The sequence below is a fragment of the Ammospiza caudacuta genome, chromosome 3 (genome assembly GCF_027887145.1).
Source record: "Ammospiza caudacuta isolate bAmmCau1 chromosome 3, bAmmCau1.pri, whole genome shotgun sequence".
Lineage (NCBI taxonomy): Eukaryota > Metazoa > Chordata > Aves > Passeriformes > Passerellidae > Ammospiza > Ammospiza caudacuta.
The window spans coordinates 103,824,707-103,840,716 of NC_080595.1; the positions used below are offsets into that span (position 1 = coordinate 103,824,707).

General features: G+C 36.9%; 1 protein-coding gene across 2 annotated transcripts in view; it reads right to left on the reverse strand.

Moving 5' to 3' along the window:
- Window positions 1-16,010, reverse strand: part of PRIM2 (DNA primase subunit 2) — a 90,589-nt gene that overhangs the window by 37,997 nt on the left and 36,582 nt on the right. The gene's annotated exons all lie outside the window — the stretch shown is intronic.

Genomic DNA, 16,010 nt, shown 5'->3' on the forward strand with positions numbered 1-16,010 from the left:
ATACTAATTAGAAATATCTAACTCCTGAAATACCACCCATTTGTTACAGCCACTTCACAACTTTTGCTGCTGGCAGAAGTCAGACTGGGATCAAATTTGAAACATGCACCCCAAGCTTGCAGCACCAAGTGAATGAGAGGGGGTTGGAAGCAGCCAAGGGGAGGCTGAAGCCCCTGAACTCAGGGACAGCAGGGAAGGAGGAAGGGGCCATTCCTGCTGCTCAGGGAGCCCTGGACTGCAGCAGTCACAGTCACAACACGGCTCTTCTCAGCCCCAGGTGTGCCAAATGCACTCATCCGACCTGACTGCTGCAGGAAACATTAACCTGGCACACCCAGCAACCCATTCACCCTCCTCTTAAAGAAGGCAGCTGTCTTGGCAAATACAGCATGATCCACATTCCCTTCTTTATGGAACTAGACTGAGATGCATATGATACACTAAAACTTCAGTAAACTCTGCATTTATTCAGAAGTTTCTTTTAATTAAAAAAAAAAAAAAAAAACTCATTTTCCTACTATGCAGTAGTAAGGTCAATATAAGTACTCTATATTCACATCTCTTGTAAAGTAACTCTCTAACTTTGTTTTAAACACAAACAAATTATTTCTGAAAAGAATTTGGAAGCCTTCTAAACACCAACCAAAGTTATCAGAACAAAGGCAAAACTGCCTGAAATACAATATGTTTCTTTCTCCATTATTAACTTAAGAGATACAGAAAACAGTGTTTGTGTGCACACTCACAGAGCCACAAGGTTGGAAGAGACCTTCAAGATCGTTGAGTTCAACCCATGCCCTAACACCTCAACTAAACCATGGCACCAAGGGCCACATCCAGTCTTTTTCTAAACACATCCAGGGATGGTGACTCCACCTCGCCGGGAGGACAATTCCAGTACTTTATCACTCTTTGCATGAAAAACTTTTTCCTAATATCCAACCTATATTTCTCTTGAAAATTTTCCACACAAACACATAGGTATAATTTTAAATAGGACAAGCATACTGTATTTTCTTCTATGCAGTACTTGAAATATTGCATTTCATCAGAAAAAAAAAGCATGCATTTATGACAGGATGTTTACTAAAGTCTGACTGGACAATGATGTAAGTAGCAAAAAAGAGTAACATTCAAAACCTGAAAAAGTATCAACATTACTTATTGTTTATTGTATATCCAAGTTGTATATACAATAAACTACATTTCTGTGTAAGCACTATCAATTAACAGAAACACTGGTTTAAAACTAATTTAGGAGACTTGCAGTAATTGAGGCAGAACCCAGACCTAGTGATCTTTAACCAAGGTTTTTCTTGACATTTCAATGAAAGAATATGGGAAAGGTAGCCTATGCTTGGCAGTTTCAGGATCTGCCATTAAAGGGCAAAAACAATCCCTTGCAGTCAAAGGAGAATCCACATGGTCAATATTTTTCTGAATCTGCACATCTCAGAAGCAAAATGACTCCCCATTTTCCTCTATTATGGTGCCTGGACAAGGTAATGTTTTCTACAGACCACCTTATTTTCACATTATCAGTGGAAATAAGATCTAACACTTTCCAAATCTTAGAACAAACACTTAGTCCAGTTATTTCAAATGTTTAATTTCAGGCAGATGTGGGATCCTCATGACACTGCTTTTTTTCTATCTACCACTAAGGACAGCTTTCCTTAAACATAGCTGAGGAAACCTCACCAAAATATTTGAACAACTTTAATTGAGAGAGAACATTTTCCTTCAACTTGCCTGGATTATAAAAAAATATATATATATATATTTTCAAGTATAAAGTTTCTTCTTATAACCATATCTTTTTATTAACAGAGCCACAGTGTAAATAAAAGCAGCTTTGACAAAAGTCATGGAAAATAATTGCTGGTGTTTTAAACTGCTAAGAATTTTATGAGCTTTTTCAACAGCAGTTTTCTAGAAGATGATCCCTATTACACATTCCAAACTGAGATTTTGAAGACTTTTTCCAATGACTCTGAAATGAAATTTAGACAAATTCCTGCAAGCACAGCCTTGCTTCTACCTCTATATGATACTCAACATAAAGACAGTCATACCAGAGAAAGAAAAGCAAAAACATGACATTTGACATTTTAGATACATGAAAGACATGAAAATCATGTCAAGTAAAAAGCATAGCTCCATACTGTGATCATGGTGAAGCAGTTTAATTTATAGAGAATATAAAACACTGCTGCCTTGATACAATTCAAGTCCCAAAGCCTGGGTGATCAGAGAAGGGGGCAGAGTGAGCTCAGACACCTCAGAGCTAAGCTGAGCTGGTGACCTCATAACCTCACATTCAGCAATAAGACTGAGGGGTGGTTTTTCCAAAGTTGCCATTGCTCAAGACCTGGCTGGGCATCAGTCTGTGGCTGGCAAGCATTGCTTGTGGGGTGTTTTGGTTTCCTTTTTCATTTAATAAACTGTTTTTACCTCAATCCAGTCATGTCACTGGTCACAAGACTGAAGAGATCAGCATCTGCCCCTCCACTTGCCCTTATGAGGATGCTGAAGACTGCAGTGAGGTCTTGCTCAGTCTCCTCCAGGCTGAACAGACCAAGAGACCTCAGCTGCTCCTCACACAGCTTCCCCTCAAGGCCGTTTGCCATCCTTGTGGCCTCCTTTGGACCCTAACAGCTTAATGTGTTTCTAGAGGTGTTTCTTATATTGTGGCACCCAAAACTGCCCCCAGCACTGGAGGTGAGGCCATCCCAGCCCAGAGCAGAGAGGGACAATCCCCTGCCCTGCCTGGCTGCCAATGCTGGGTCTGATGTCCCCAGGACAGGGTTGGCCCTTGTGGCTGACAGGGCACTGCTGGCTCAGATCTGACCTTCCATCATCCAGGACCTCCAAGTCCCATTCCACAGAGCTGCTCTCCAGCCTCTCATCCCCAGCCTATGCCCCATCCCAGGTGCAGAACCTGGCCCTTTCCCTTGTTAAAATTTCATGGTTGGTGACCACCCAGCCCTCTAATTTGTCAAGGTCTGTCTGCAGGGCCTGTGCCCAACTCACTGCCTGACCTATGCGTGCCCAACAAAGGCACTATGGGCTATTTGTTTCCATTAAATGCATCACCCAGCTGAGTATGGGCCTGCACAGTAGCAAAGTGAAACAGGAAAAGAAAGTAGAAGCTTCTTTCCATAAAAATGGAAACTAAGACATGAGTAAAATACGACATCACAGTAGTACCTGGCAGCAGTAACTCATCTAAAGGAATGGTATACAATTAGAAGTTATCTTTAGTGGAATGAAATAAAATTACTTTTGCCCTACTAATGCAGCACTACTTTACCTATTCAGGTCCTTCTCTTGAACTTTTTGAAACAGAGACTGCCTTTAGCGACAGCTATTTATAACAGGCACTACCCTTGTTCCAACTAACTCATCAGTACTAGATAAACTTTATTCAAAGATCTGTTTGGCCAGCATTTTAAGACGTTTTCTAAATGTAACCAATCTAACAGAATATCAAATTTTATGTAACCAAACAATTTATGTTTTTTTTTTACTGAGTATACTGTAGCCATGCCATATCTGAAAGTCAGAATTACAGATCCCAGTTCTTCCTTCGCTGGGAGTGACTGAGAAACAAAAGAAGACAGTAAGATGCTTTCTGTGAAAGTTTTTACCTTAATTACAGATTTTGTCCTTAACCCTAGTTTATCTAGATTAGCTATCCTTCTGAAGTATACATTTGATCAAAAGAAAAAAACAATCTTCAGGAGATGCTACAAATGCCTAGGGAAGCTTTCCTCTCTTCATTCCCATTTTAAGATATGGAGCAGGTTAAAAATAATGCTGTAGAAGCATTTTAGTTCTACTTATTTAAAGACTGTGTCATAACATTCATTATATTGTTATAAATACACTACATACATCTCAGAGTACTCTTTACATATTTATGGGATCAACACAGAATCACAGGACAGTTTGGACTGGAAGGGGTCTTAAAGCTCATCTAGCTCCAAACTCCCTGTCATGGGCAGTGACAGCTTTCACTAGACCAGAGCCCCATATAACCTGGTCTTCAACATGAATTCTGCAAATATCCAGCAAGATTATAATAAATAACTGGCCTTTAAGTATCAGTTCCACTTACACAGAGTCCATGAGTCCATATATAAGGCCATGCCTTTTACAAAAATGGAAACTCTACCATACAATGACATTTGAAACATAAATCATTCATGTAAAATCTCTTCCCACTGCAATCTGCCTTCAGCAGCAATATAGTTTTCATGTACATTTTATTCTAGAATTCAGCCTAAATAATCCGGAAGTAATAGTCACAAAAGACTTAATAATTTCTCTCTGATTAGAAGCATTGTTGATGAATAGAAACTCTAAAATTTTAAAACAAAATCTGAATTTTAGCTGTCTATTCTCTAAAATGCAGTATTAAAGCATATGAATTCTCCAGTAAGGCATTTTAATGCACCAGGCACCAAAATACTTGCTTTAGATTAAATTTCAGACTCAATGTCTAGAAAGGTTTTGTACTTCTGAGAAAAACCTTAATATTACTTTGGTTTATTTTTTAATTTATTTATTTACTATATAAATATTACTTTATTTATTTTTTAAAAGACATTTCAGAATTATATTACCTGGTTTGTATGATTTTGCAGTAAGAAGTCATGAGATGCAGACATTGCCAGAACCCAAGAATTCAAGTTAATTATGCTCCAGAGAAACACCTTCAACATCCAACTGAGGGGCAGGCTGTCTCATACCAACAGAAACTGACTGATGTTGAAACATCAGCTATGGTGCTAATGTTGTTAGAAAATGTCACAATGCAAATGCTATGCAGCTGGGGAACCTGGAATGAGAGGGCAGTGTTTGCATGCCAGTAAGCTGCTGTACCTAGACAGTTGACATTTTAACACTGATCAATTTTCTTTTGAAAAAAGTTGGGGTTTAACCTTTCACAGCATCTTACAAATCTCAAGCACTGTACAAAATTAATAAGTAATTTTTGCCAAGGCTTCTTCAGCTATTAAAAGTTATTTCAGCAGCACTTACACTGAAATATGCTCAATAAAAGCTACACCAAACAATTCATGTTACATCTATTCCACAACACACAACCTATATAACAGCAAATAACATTCTTCAAAATTAACAAAACTATGAAAAAAATGCTTTCAACATTATGAAACTTTTATTTTTAATTGGTCAATATAATTTAATACATAAAGCATTTAGATTATTTCCATCTAGTACCACCAGATTTATGAAAGGAAGGAAATAATATAGACTAGCATTACTTGGCTTCTAGTACAAATGTAACAATTCTGACATTTCTAAAGAACAGGAAAAAATTTCCCTCTTGAATCCCTAGTGGATGATATGAGTGTCAGTATAAGGCTGAAATTGGTTTGGTGGGTTTGCTTTTGTTTTGTTATTTGATTATATAAAATTCCTCACACACACACCCCCCTGTTCACAGTAACACAAGCTAGCCAAAAGAAAATAACACACAATGCTAAGTGGCCTTCTATGCTTAAGGAAAGCAAAACAAAGGCAGCAACTAACTTTTTTAAAAAACAAACAAACAAAAGAATTAAAGTTATATTATTAGCACTCTCATTTTCTTTTTGGACTCTAACAGGCAGGGCACAGTTGTTATCAATGTTGCTTAGATGCTGTATCTAAACACTTAAAACCTATACACAAGTATAATAAAATATAAATTACGTTGTAAAATATATATTCTAAATTATAAATATTATATATATTATGTATTCTTTTCATTTTGCCAGTTAATTCAAGCTGTCAAATGAAAAATTTTCCATAAGAGAAGAAAGAAATTAAGAGTTGTGAAAAACGTCCTTGCTAGCATGTCCTAGATATTTACCTAATGCTTTAAGAACTCTGAAGAAACTGAAGTCCACTAATTTCAGCTCAGCATTTGTCAAATGCACTCAGAATAATAATTAATGTTTTCCTGAGGCACTTGCTTCTGAAAGTAATTGATTTCTTTTTCCCATTTGCAAATGTCTAGGCTTTCATATTCACACTGAGATGTAAATAACACCTGGATTAGAGTTTGATATTTAGTCTTTAAAGCAAAATTTTTCAATCATTAAACCTTGTTTAATTGCCAAATGAGCTGTTGCTGGGTTTTGCAGCATTATTACTTCTGCATATAACCATTTCACTTGCATTTGAGGGTGACAGCATGCAAATGAACTCATCTCTTGTACTTTTTTGCATATTAAAATAAAGCTGAAGTTGACAGTTATGAAGATGCTCATTAGATATTTTGCCCCCAAAATAAGTTATTGATTCCACCTTTCTTACAATAGTGCATAGTGTGTTTCAGGCTTTAATTATATGTAGACTGAAGAAGACATTTAAGAAGCTACCTTGTCAGCAAACTCCAGATCTTCTGTTAAATAATGCTGCTCTCCACAGTTGTGAACGTTCTTCAGTGATTTTATCAACTGTTTCACCACTGACTCGGCCTTTACAGAGAGCTTTCTCAACTTTTAATTTAGTCCTGAGTCCTTTTTTAGCATCAACTTCCAGATACCCAGTTATTTTCAAACCAAATAAACAGTGTCCTGGAACACTCGCCTTCACAGCAAGCATGGAAAATGAGATCGTTTCTTTTATTATTTCATTTTATTTCACCATGAACTTCTGATTCATGCAAACAGTTCTTCATCTCTTCATTACTGTTTACTATTCTTTGGCTGCCTGCAGATTTTTTGTTTCTTCTTCTGGCATAATTTATGAACAGTTTGTTGCTTTCCCAGTCCTTCTCCCAGATTCACAGACTAAATGGTGATACCAATACTCTAAAGTAACCTGGAATGTATTCCTCAGTCCAGCTATACAATGATGCTTTAATTAACTTGCATCCATGGAGCATTACTGATGTGGGAGAAGGTAACTCAGACAGCAGTGATTTCCCCAGGGTGTTAATGTTATGATTTTCAAGTTTCACACATACACCCTGCCCCTTGCACTTCATTCATGAGAAGGAAATTAAGAAAGCCAAAATCATCATAAAATCTCTTCTTGGTAGACGGTACTAGCCAGTATCACATAGGAAGCAATTGGTTAGAACATATGAAAGATTATTATTTAAAGACCCTCAAAGTCACTGTCACAAACCATGGCAGGTGTTTCCCATCACAGACCTCATCAGTCCAGCGCTGTGCTCCAAAACTGCCTTAAGAACAACCATGCTAGCAAAAGCTCTCTGATGCTGAAGACTGTATTGTCAAAAAGAGAAGAAACAACTCTCTACATACCCATCCAAAATACTTGATTAAAAGCTCATTTTCCATAGTCATCATTACTACTACAGGATTTCATCAATGTAGGCCTTCATAAAAACCTTCAGTTAAAAAATCTTACATGTTTTATCTTTACAAACCCCATCACTAAAGCCCCGTGCACTACAGGAAATAAATGTCTGCTACTACATAAAAATCAGATACTATAAATCAGTTTTATTACAGAGCTTCAGAAGAGATATTTAGATTTTATTAGCAATAGGATTTTACTACTGGGAATCAATTATGTGTCCAAGTTCTAGGCTCCCCTCTAACAGAGAGATGGACATACCAGAGAAAGACCAGCACAGGGCCACACAGATGGAGGGACTGGAGCATCTGCTGTGAGGAAAGGCTGGGAGAGCTGGAACTGTTCAGCATGGAGGAAAGAAGGCTCTGGAGGAATCCACTAATGCATATAAATGCCTGAATGGAGGGTGCAAAAGAGCCAGGCTTTTCCCATGGGTTACCAGTGACAGGACAAGATTAAATGTGGACAGCAAACTGAAACACAGGAGATCCCATCTGAACACCACAAAAGACTGTCTGTATTATGTATCGTGCATTTGGTTTTCACCAGCTGGGATTCACAATGTGGCTGAGGTTTGAATGCACCTCTGAAGAGCATCTGGTCCCAGCCCCCAGACTGAGCAGGGCATCTACGGCTGTTTGACCTGGACTGTCCAGGCAGGGTTTGATTATCTCCAAGGATGGGGACTCTGCAATCTCCCTGGGTAACCTGCTGAAAATCAAATACATAATACAGCCCATAATACAGTACCAAGTATTTCTGAACTCCTAAGCCTTCCTGTTTTGCATGTAACAGTTTCCATTCTCTAAGCAGCCTCCAAAGTCCACATTTTCATCTGCATTGTAGGGAAATTTTAAAAATTAGTCATGATTTTACTAACAAATTCGAACAAGATTGTCAAGTCTTTTTCCAGGAGGATGAAATGAAGGGATTTTTTTTTCTTTGGAAACAAACCCGTTTTACTCTTAGATTTCCTTAAAGGAAAAATTATTAACAAAAGATCTTTAAAATCACTTGTTCCTAAAGACCAGGAGTACTTCCTGAAGTTGGCTCTTATCAAGGCTGTGCTCTTAATTCAGTCCTTAAACAATAAGATAGAGACACTAAAATCTAGGGAAAAAGGATACTATTGTAAAGCATTTTTCTGTGTTTAATGAGCTTCTCAAATCTCCATAAATAATTACTTTTTTCCCTTGACAAATTTACAATACAATTTCAAATAAGTTTAAATAATCGTTAGGAATTCCATACCTCATCTTTAGAAACAAACAACATAGGAAAGATTTTATTACAACAACCTGCATGACACCAATCTCTTACTTTCAAAACTCAGAAGGCAGCATATGAATTTAAACTGTTTCATTCTCTCAATATGCAGCACTGCTTGAAAATTAATTGCTTTGTTGCTAAAACTTGGGAAAATATCCATCTTTTAAAAGCAAAAAAGTATTTGGACCACTTTTGCTCATTTGTGCATATTTTAAAATATTGATTATCTGTTATTAAGAAGCAAAATCAAATCTTGCCAGTCTTTGACAGGGTTTTAAGCCCCAGTTTCCCATATGTTCAAGTACCAGTGATTACATTCTTATCTTCAGTGAGTAGAGCTAAAAGCATAACAGGCACTCATATTTCAAACAGCTAAAACCCAGCATTAATCTGAGCCTCCTTATCAACATTTTCCAACATTTTACTTCATCTCAACTCTCAATTGCCAGTAACAACTCCTCAGACATGAGTAAGAGTTAATGTTTAAGTCTTTTCTTTCAAAAACAGAAAAAGACACTTGTATCAAGGAAAACTACTATCAACTCCAATGACATCCAATGCTCTAATTTTTTTTAAATTATTATTTGCATTTACAATTATTACAAATGTTCTGAATAAAGAAATACACTCTGACACAAGAACACTTCCCCCCAGAAGTAAATTTCACAAAGCAGAAAACCAAGCCTTCAAAACAGCTGCTTATTTATAAAACAGAAATATTGCTGCCTTAGAACTAAACTATGGAAGTGGGACCTGCGTTTGACCCTCATGAAGGCCTGTGGCTCAGTGCCTTTCGGAGCAGATTTCGGAGCAGAAGGGCACACAGAAAGCTGCTGAAGTGAAGCTGATGGCTTCAAGCCCCGGGGATGTTCTCCTTCCCAGCCCCTGACCATGTACTCCTCACACACACACACTGTGCAGGCACTGCTGGCCACCTCAACAGCTCCACACACACAACAACGGGCACCAAAGACCGTGGAGTCCAGCAACCAAAAGTACAGATTGAAAGACAGAAGTTGTTTGAAGCCAGATGAATGTGCAAAGGAAAACCAACCCAAACATACTGCAAGAGCATGTCAGAAGGTAAGGTAAGCTACTTTAAAGTAATGCCTTCAAATACAGGAAGTACTAAAAAAGAGGTTTTTTATGAAGAATGTACTCTCCTAACATTACTCTTTGAACATATCTGGTATCCATTTTCTGAAGCAAGAACATATTGTTAAGCAAAACCTGTTACCAAATATCCTTTGTATTCTTGTATCACTCTAACATTCTTCAAACCACACTTTATGATCCATTGGGAGCCATGAAAATATACAATGATATTGGCCACAGACTGCAGAAGTTTGGTTTCTCCTGAGTCACACCAGTTCAGCACCCCCAGGGCGGAGAAATAGAGGATGTAATTACTACTGGCAGAGGATCAGAGGCTGTAATCAGTAGTTCAAGTATTTATATTAGCCAAGGACTCTTGCTGCTAGCATCAAATCTGTTTCACCATGGCTGCTGAGTAATTATAAAGCCCTAAAGGATCTCTAAGCTGCTCACAATTATTTGCAGCACGCTCCCGTAACAGAAAATAACCCATGTAGAGAGAGCATACATAAAATAGATAAAAAGCTACTTTCTACATAGTTCAGCAAAGTCATTGTTAAATATAGTATAAAACAAGTAAGGTCTATACACAATTAAAAGTTAGAAGTTACTAGATCCAAATACATATCATACCAGTCATGTTCTGTGTAGTTTACCAACATAGCTACAGCAAATAAAAATTAAAACATCACTTACCAATGAGAGTCAGCCTACTAATTTTTTTCCAGATTGGTTTAGCATAACCCTTGGACACCAAAATGGCTCCAAAGCTCTCACTAACTGGGATCAGGTGAAGTGAGTGACACTTTTTTCATATACACGCATTAGCTATTTTCTTATTTCTAGAAACAGTGTTCACAAGTCCTGAGCATACTTCCTACAGCACTCACCATATTGCATCATGACCATAAAAACACAGATTCCAAACCTGTGCACTTCTTTAATTTTGCTTTTTACAACACTTTCTCTAATGGCTACTGAAAATGATGTGAAAGCCCACTGTCCATTTTGCATAAGAAAATTAGCTTTTCATACAACTTGTGACTTTACCATGACTAAGCCTGTACAGAATACTCAAGCAAGAGGAAAATTATCTGGGACAATAAGGTTATGAAGGTTGGGAAAGTCATATTGTTTTCATCTATGTGCAAGAGATAATGGAAGAGGTTAGGTAAAAGCAGAAAACAATTCTCACAAAATGCCAGAGCAATCACACTCACTCCTCAGCCTATACAGAATATTGTTTTAGAAAGCAAAGTTAAATGAGAAATTATCTAAAATATTATCTCTTTTCTTTAAGATCAACTCACTAAGTGAAAATAGAAGAACACATGCAACAAACCACCCTTATTTTCCTTTATTCAAACCTTCCGTTCCTAATGCCTTCAAGAAGTGACAGAAACAACAGTGTATTTGTCCAAGTGTGCTTGGAAGTGTCACTCAGAAGACAGGAATTTGATTACATTTGTCCAGCTCTACTTCTTTAGATGATACCAGTCAGATGACTGCTGTAAAGCTTGCCCAGAGAACAAGATCTACCTCATTCTAATGGTTTAGGTCAGGGTGGGACAAGAAGAAGAATGGATGGATGAACTCATAAGAGCTTTGCATTCTTACACTTGGACCAAAATGCAAACCAGCGACAGCACTACAGGTAACATCAGCAGATGGGCTTTAGACATAGACAAGATCAAAAAGACAACATCACCAAGGAGGCCACTGACAGCTTTTGCCAAGTGCCTAAATTAGAATGCAACAAATAAATAAAAAATAATAACCCTGAACAGCAAGCAGGAGGTGACTCACCCATGAACACTGAGCACTGCGAAAGGCTGAGCCCAAACAGGAACCACTATGCACAGAAGCCAAGGCACCAGCCAAGACCTGACCTGGCTGGGAGTGCCCTGCTCAGAGTCCATGGGACCAGCCACAGCTTGACAAGAGGAGATTTGTTTGATGTAACTCTCTTTTCTTCAAAGAATGTGAGAGCTGGTCATAGAACCATGTGGTGGGTAGACCTTGGCTAAGCACCTAACTCCCACCCAGGCATTCACACACTTTCCCTCCTCAACAGGAAGGTGGGAGAAAATACATCTATAAGTCCATGGATTACTTATCAATTTCCATTATGGGCAAAACAGACTCAACCTGGGGAAATACTCATGCATTGATATCTATAAAAATAGATTTGGGTGGTGGGAAACAATGACAAAAATCCAAAATGCAACCTTGCTGTGACCCTTCTTCCCAAGCTCAGTTTCACTCCTGCATTCCCAATTTCATTACCCAGCCCTACCAAGTATATGGAAAAAGGAAAATGAAGAGACTAAATCAAAACCAGAGTGCAGTGTTTTAAGAGATTGCAATGTTCTTAACAGTATGCTCTAAAAGACATACTACATTTTCATGCAGATTTTTCAACTGTATTTTTTTGTTTTAATTAGCCAATAATTTATCTTTTACTCTATTTTTCAATTATATAATCTATACATGAACAAAAAGTACAGAAAATTTACTACCAGTGAAGCAGTATTAAAGATGACTGGCCCTTCTGTAATACCTGGCAAGAAGTTGTTTTCTGCCAAGTAGGGCCAAATACCTCTTATTTTCAGAAAGAGCCACTTCAGCTCTGTCTCTGACATCTCCTGCCACTTCAGTTGTTCTTCACTGAATGTTATATCTATAAAGTACTCCAGATGAAGAATGCAATGAGTATATGAACTATATAATTTTGTATGCCTGAGACAGTCTGAAACTTAGATAAAGATCACAGTTTTCACCAAACTAGGCCCCATTTATCTACAGCACAAAGTGATATTGTGTGGGAGCATTTGCCTTGCTCTTGAGCTGACCATTGCTAAAGCACTTTTCAACAGTGTGAAGCTACCATGGCCAGATCAATATTTTTCAAGAATATTACCACTATGGAAATACAACTGGATAGCAAGATGTGCCAGCCTTGCACCAAACAAGCATCAAAGAGACCAAAAGAGATCAGAGATCAAAAGCAACACACAAAGAAACTCACAGAATTCCATCAGGGCTTCTGGGTAGAAACGGGTGATAGAACACAAGTTATACAAGGCTGAACAGTCAAGTCTAGATGCCACAAAATTTAAAATAAAAACCAATAAAATCTCCATAAAACATCGTTGCTTGATTCAAATACTACATTTCAAATCCTAAAAACATCAAGTATTTTTTGAATCAAAACACAGCAAAGATGTTTAAAATAGCATGCTTAATTTTTGCATATCACCAAATAATCAGAAACAAGATTCTGTCAAGATTATGTGTTTTTAATAAAAACGCAAAACTATATTTTTCATACAGTCCTAATGGTCAACCAAGTACACTTAAACACACCCACCAGAAAACCAACCAAACAAAAACCCCTCCACTCAAGAAAAAAAGAGCTTTACATAACAGTCTATTATGCACAAAAAACCCCCCCAGGAATCCCTATCAAAACCCCATAAATTTTAAGTTCACAGAATGAACTAGGGTGGAATGGTTGTTTGAAATAGTCTGTTTGGATTTAATCCTCCTTATGTGTTAAGAATTTTTAATGACTTAGTTGATATAACAAAGACTGAGTAAATCCTCACCTTTTCTGAGAAAAATACTCAGGACCAATGGGTAACATGAAAAGGTAAAACAAGCCAACAAAAACATAAACCCTTCTCACAATTCACCTTGGTTCAATAATGAGGCAAATCTTGCTTAAGGAATGACACTTCCAGAACTTCAATACTGAAACACTAAGTGAATATGTCTTCTCCATAATGACTGTCTGACCACAGCAGTTACACATATCTTCTATTTTAATTAACAGTGTACTAAATTCAGTGACAAAACTGATAGGTCTGTTTTATTTTCCTAAAATTACATTATTACATATTGTTTTGATTCAAGTTTTAAATAATAAAACACAAGAATAAAAATATTATATTTGTGTATATATATGCATATATATTAAAACTCTGTTTGTTAGTCATTACAAGCATTTAAGTTCATTGCAAGATACATCAACAAATAGCAATTAAATTTTTTTGTAAGAAAAATATAATTTACTAGGACTAGGTTGAGAAACTTAGAATACCTGTTTTAACTCATAGTGTAGCTTTAAGGTTAGTTTAGAATCACTTCATATACCAAAGATCTTTTACTTCATCTTGCAGATAAATAAAATCTTTTTAAAAAGAAAAGCAAGTAAGTAAGTAAGTATACCTGGCACTGCTCTTTATTACAGATCTACAGTTTCATGGGTCCATGATCAGCAAGAGGCATGAAATAAATCTTTACAAGTGCTCAAAGTATATTCAGCTGTGTTTTTTTAAACAGATGCCTGTTTCTAAATACTTGTGGGGTCTACTAATTTAATGCTGCATAACCAGATCATAAGAGTTGATTAAACTATATTTTAAATTCAACACAGTACACAAGTGTACACAGCACTGCTACTCTGACTGAAACTTCACAAACAAGGCTTAAAATGGCAAGTCCAGGAAAACACAGAAAACAATTTTTATTGTGAAGGTATCACTAACAGGATTAGGATTTATAAAGTCAGATCTCTACTACTCAGGAAGTACTATGCCTCTTATTAGTTTTATCTTTCTCCGTTTTGAGAAAGACATTGCAAACTGCAGCAGGAAATGTTGTTACAGGAGGAAAACAGCAAAACTGAGCTATATAGGAATCACTGCTTACAGACAAATTATGTCAGAAAATGTGTCAAATATTTCTCAAAGCTACTTTATTGCTTTATCTTGCTGCAAGAGCAGACAACTGCAGCAGCATTTCAAACTGATATTTTTTTTACTCAAGCCTCTATTTCTTCATTGGTTTACCAGCTAGAACATAGACAGTAACAGGGTTTCAGCTTGTTCCTGATTTGTGAGACAACCTAAATTTATATTGCCATATAAATCAGGTAGACTTGAGCTGAAGTAGAAGCAAATCTGAACCATGTTTGTGCTATATTAAAGTTCACATGCAGAAAATCTGTATTATGTAGAATCATTTTCAGAATGTACATGCCTCCACATGTGCTGAACACACAGAGCTTTTACTAGAAATACCACCACAAGTCCTAAGGATAAAATCATCATGTTAGCATGGTACTATGTCGTTACTTTCATCTACTTCTCAGTCATAGCTTGGCATAACACAGATATGCTGTGCAAGGTAATAGAGCCACATGTCACTAATTCTGTTACCTCTGCAGTAAGCTGCACAGTTGCCACCTAGCATAACCATTTTTTAAGGCTGTGGCTTTACAAAGAATAAATAACATGGTTTGCTTGTATGCTTTATTGCAGCCTATAGTAGAATTGTGGGTTGGTTTTTTTAAGCTTGCTGAAGAATTGGATTTGGTGCCAGGCAGGGAACACACAACTCAACATAAGCTAGATTTGACAATGAAGAGAAGTCAACAAGAATACAAGTCTGGGAGAAATAAGATTGTAAGATGCTACATCCCCTCCTTGAAAAGTTTTAGACATAAGCTTAAGATATTAGCTAAAACCTGGAATATTTCTTTTCTACAAGGAATCAGATACACAATTTCATAGCTGACAAGAACAAAAATCTGTGACTGAACCCCTGTGCCACCGTGGCTCCAGAGTACCAGGAACAGACTGTGCTCTTCTTACAATATTGAATGCAGGACAATGCTCTAAATATCCAGCTGGTAAAATGCCATCTATGGAGATCCAATACACAATATTTGCAAGAAAAGATCAAACACAGAGATCTTAAACTAGAATACTAGTCATATTAAGGTTAGGTGTGATGAATATAACCATCACATTGAGGTGAAAAACAATGCTCTGAACAGAGGATGACTTTTACAGCCAGCTGTCCTCTGATGATTATACATCTGCAGTATTTCAGGTTATAGAGGACTTGAGGGAAAATGCTCAAGCAATGACCTCAGAAAGCTGAAAAGACAGGCAAACAGAAGCAGTTTTTGAAACAAACGAGTAGCCAGTAGTTAAGTAGTAACACTTTTCTGCTTTTTTGGTAAATCCATTAGTAAATGGTAAATCCAAAATAGCATTATTTTTCAGGATCAACACTAGTTGGTAAAAAAATATTCAGAGAGAAAGAACCACTCATCTTTTAAAGATGACAAAAAGCTTTTAATATAGATTATTAAAAAAGGAACATATGTCCATTTAGTAAAAAAACTATGGCATCAGGAAGAAAATTAACTAAAACAAAAGAAAATAAGAACAAGGAAAAGAAAATAAGAACAAGGAATTGACCATAGAAATCAATGGCAAGCAGTCTCAACAATA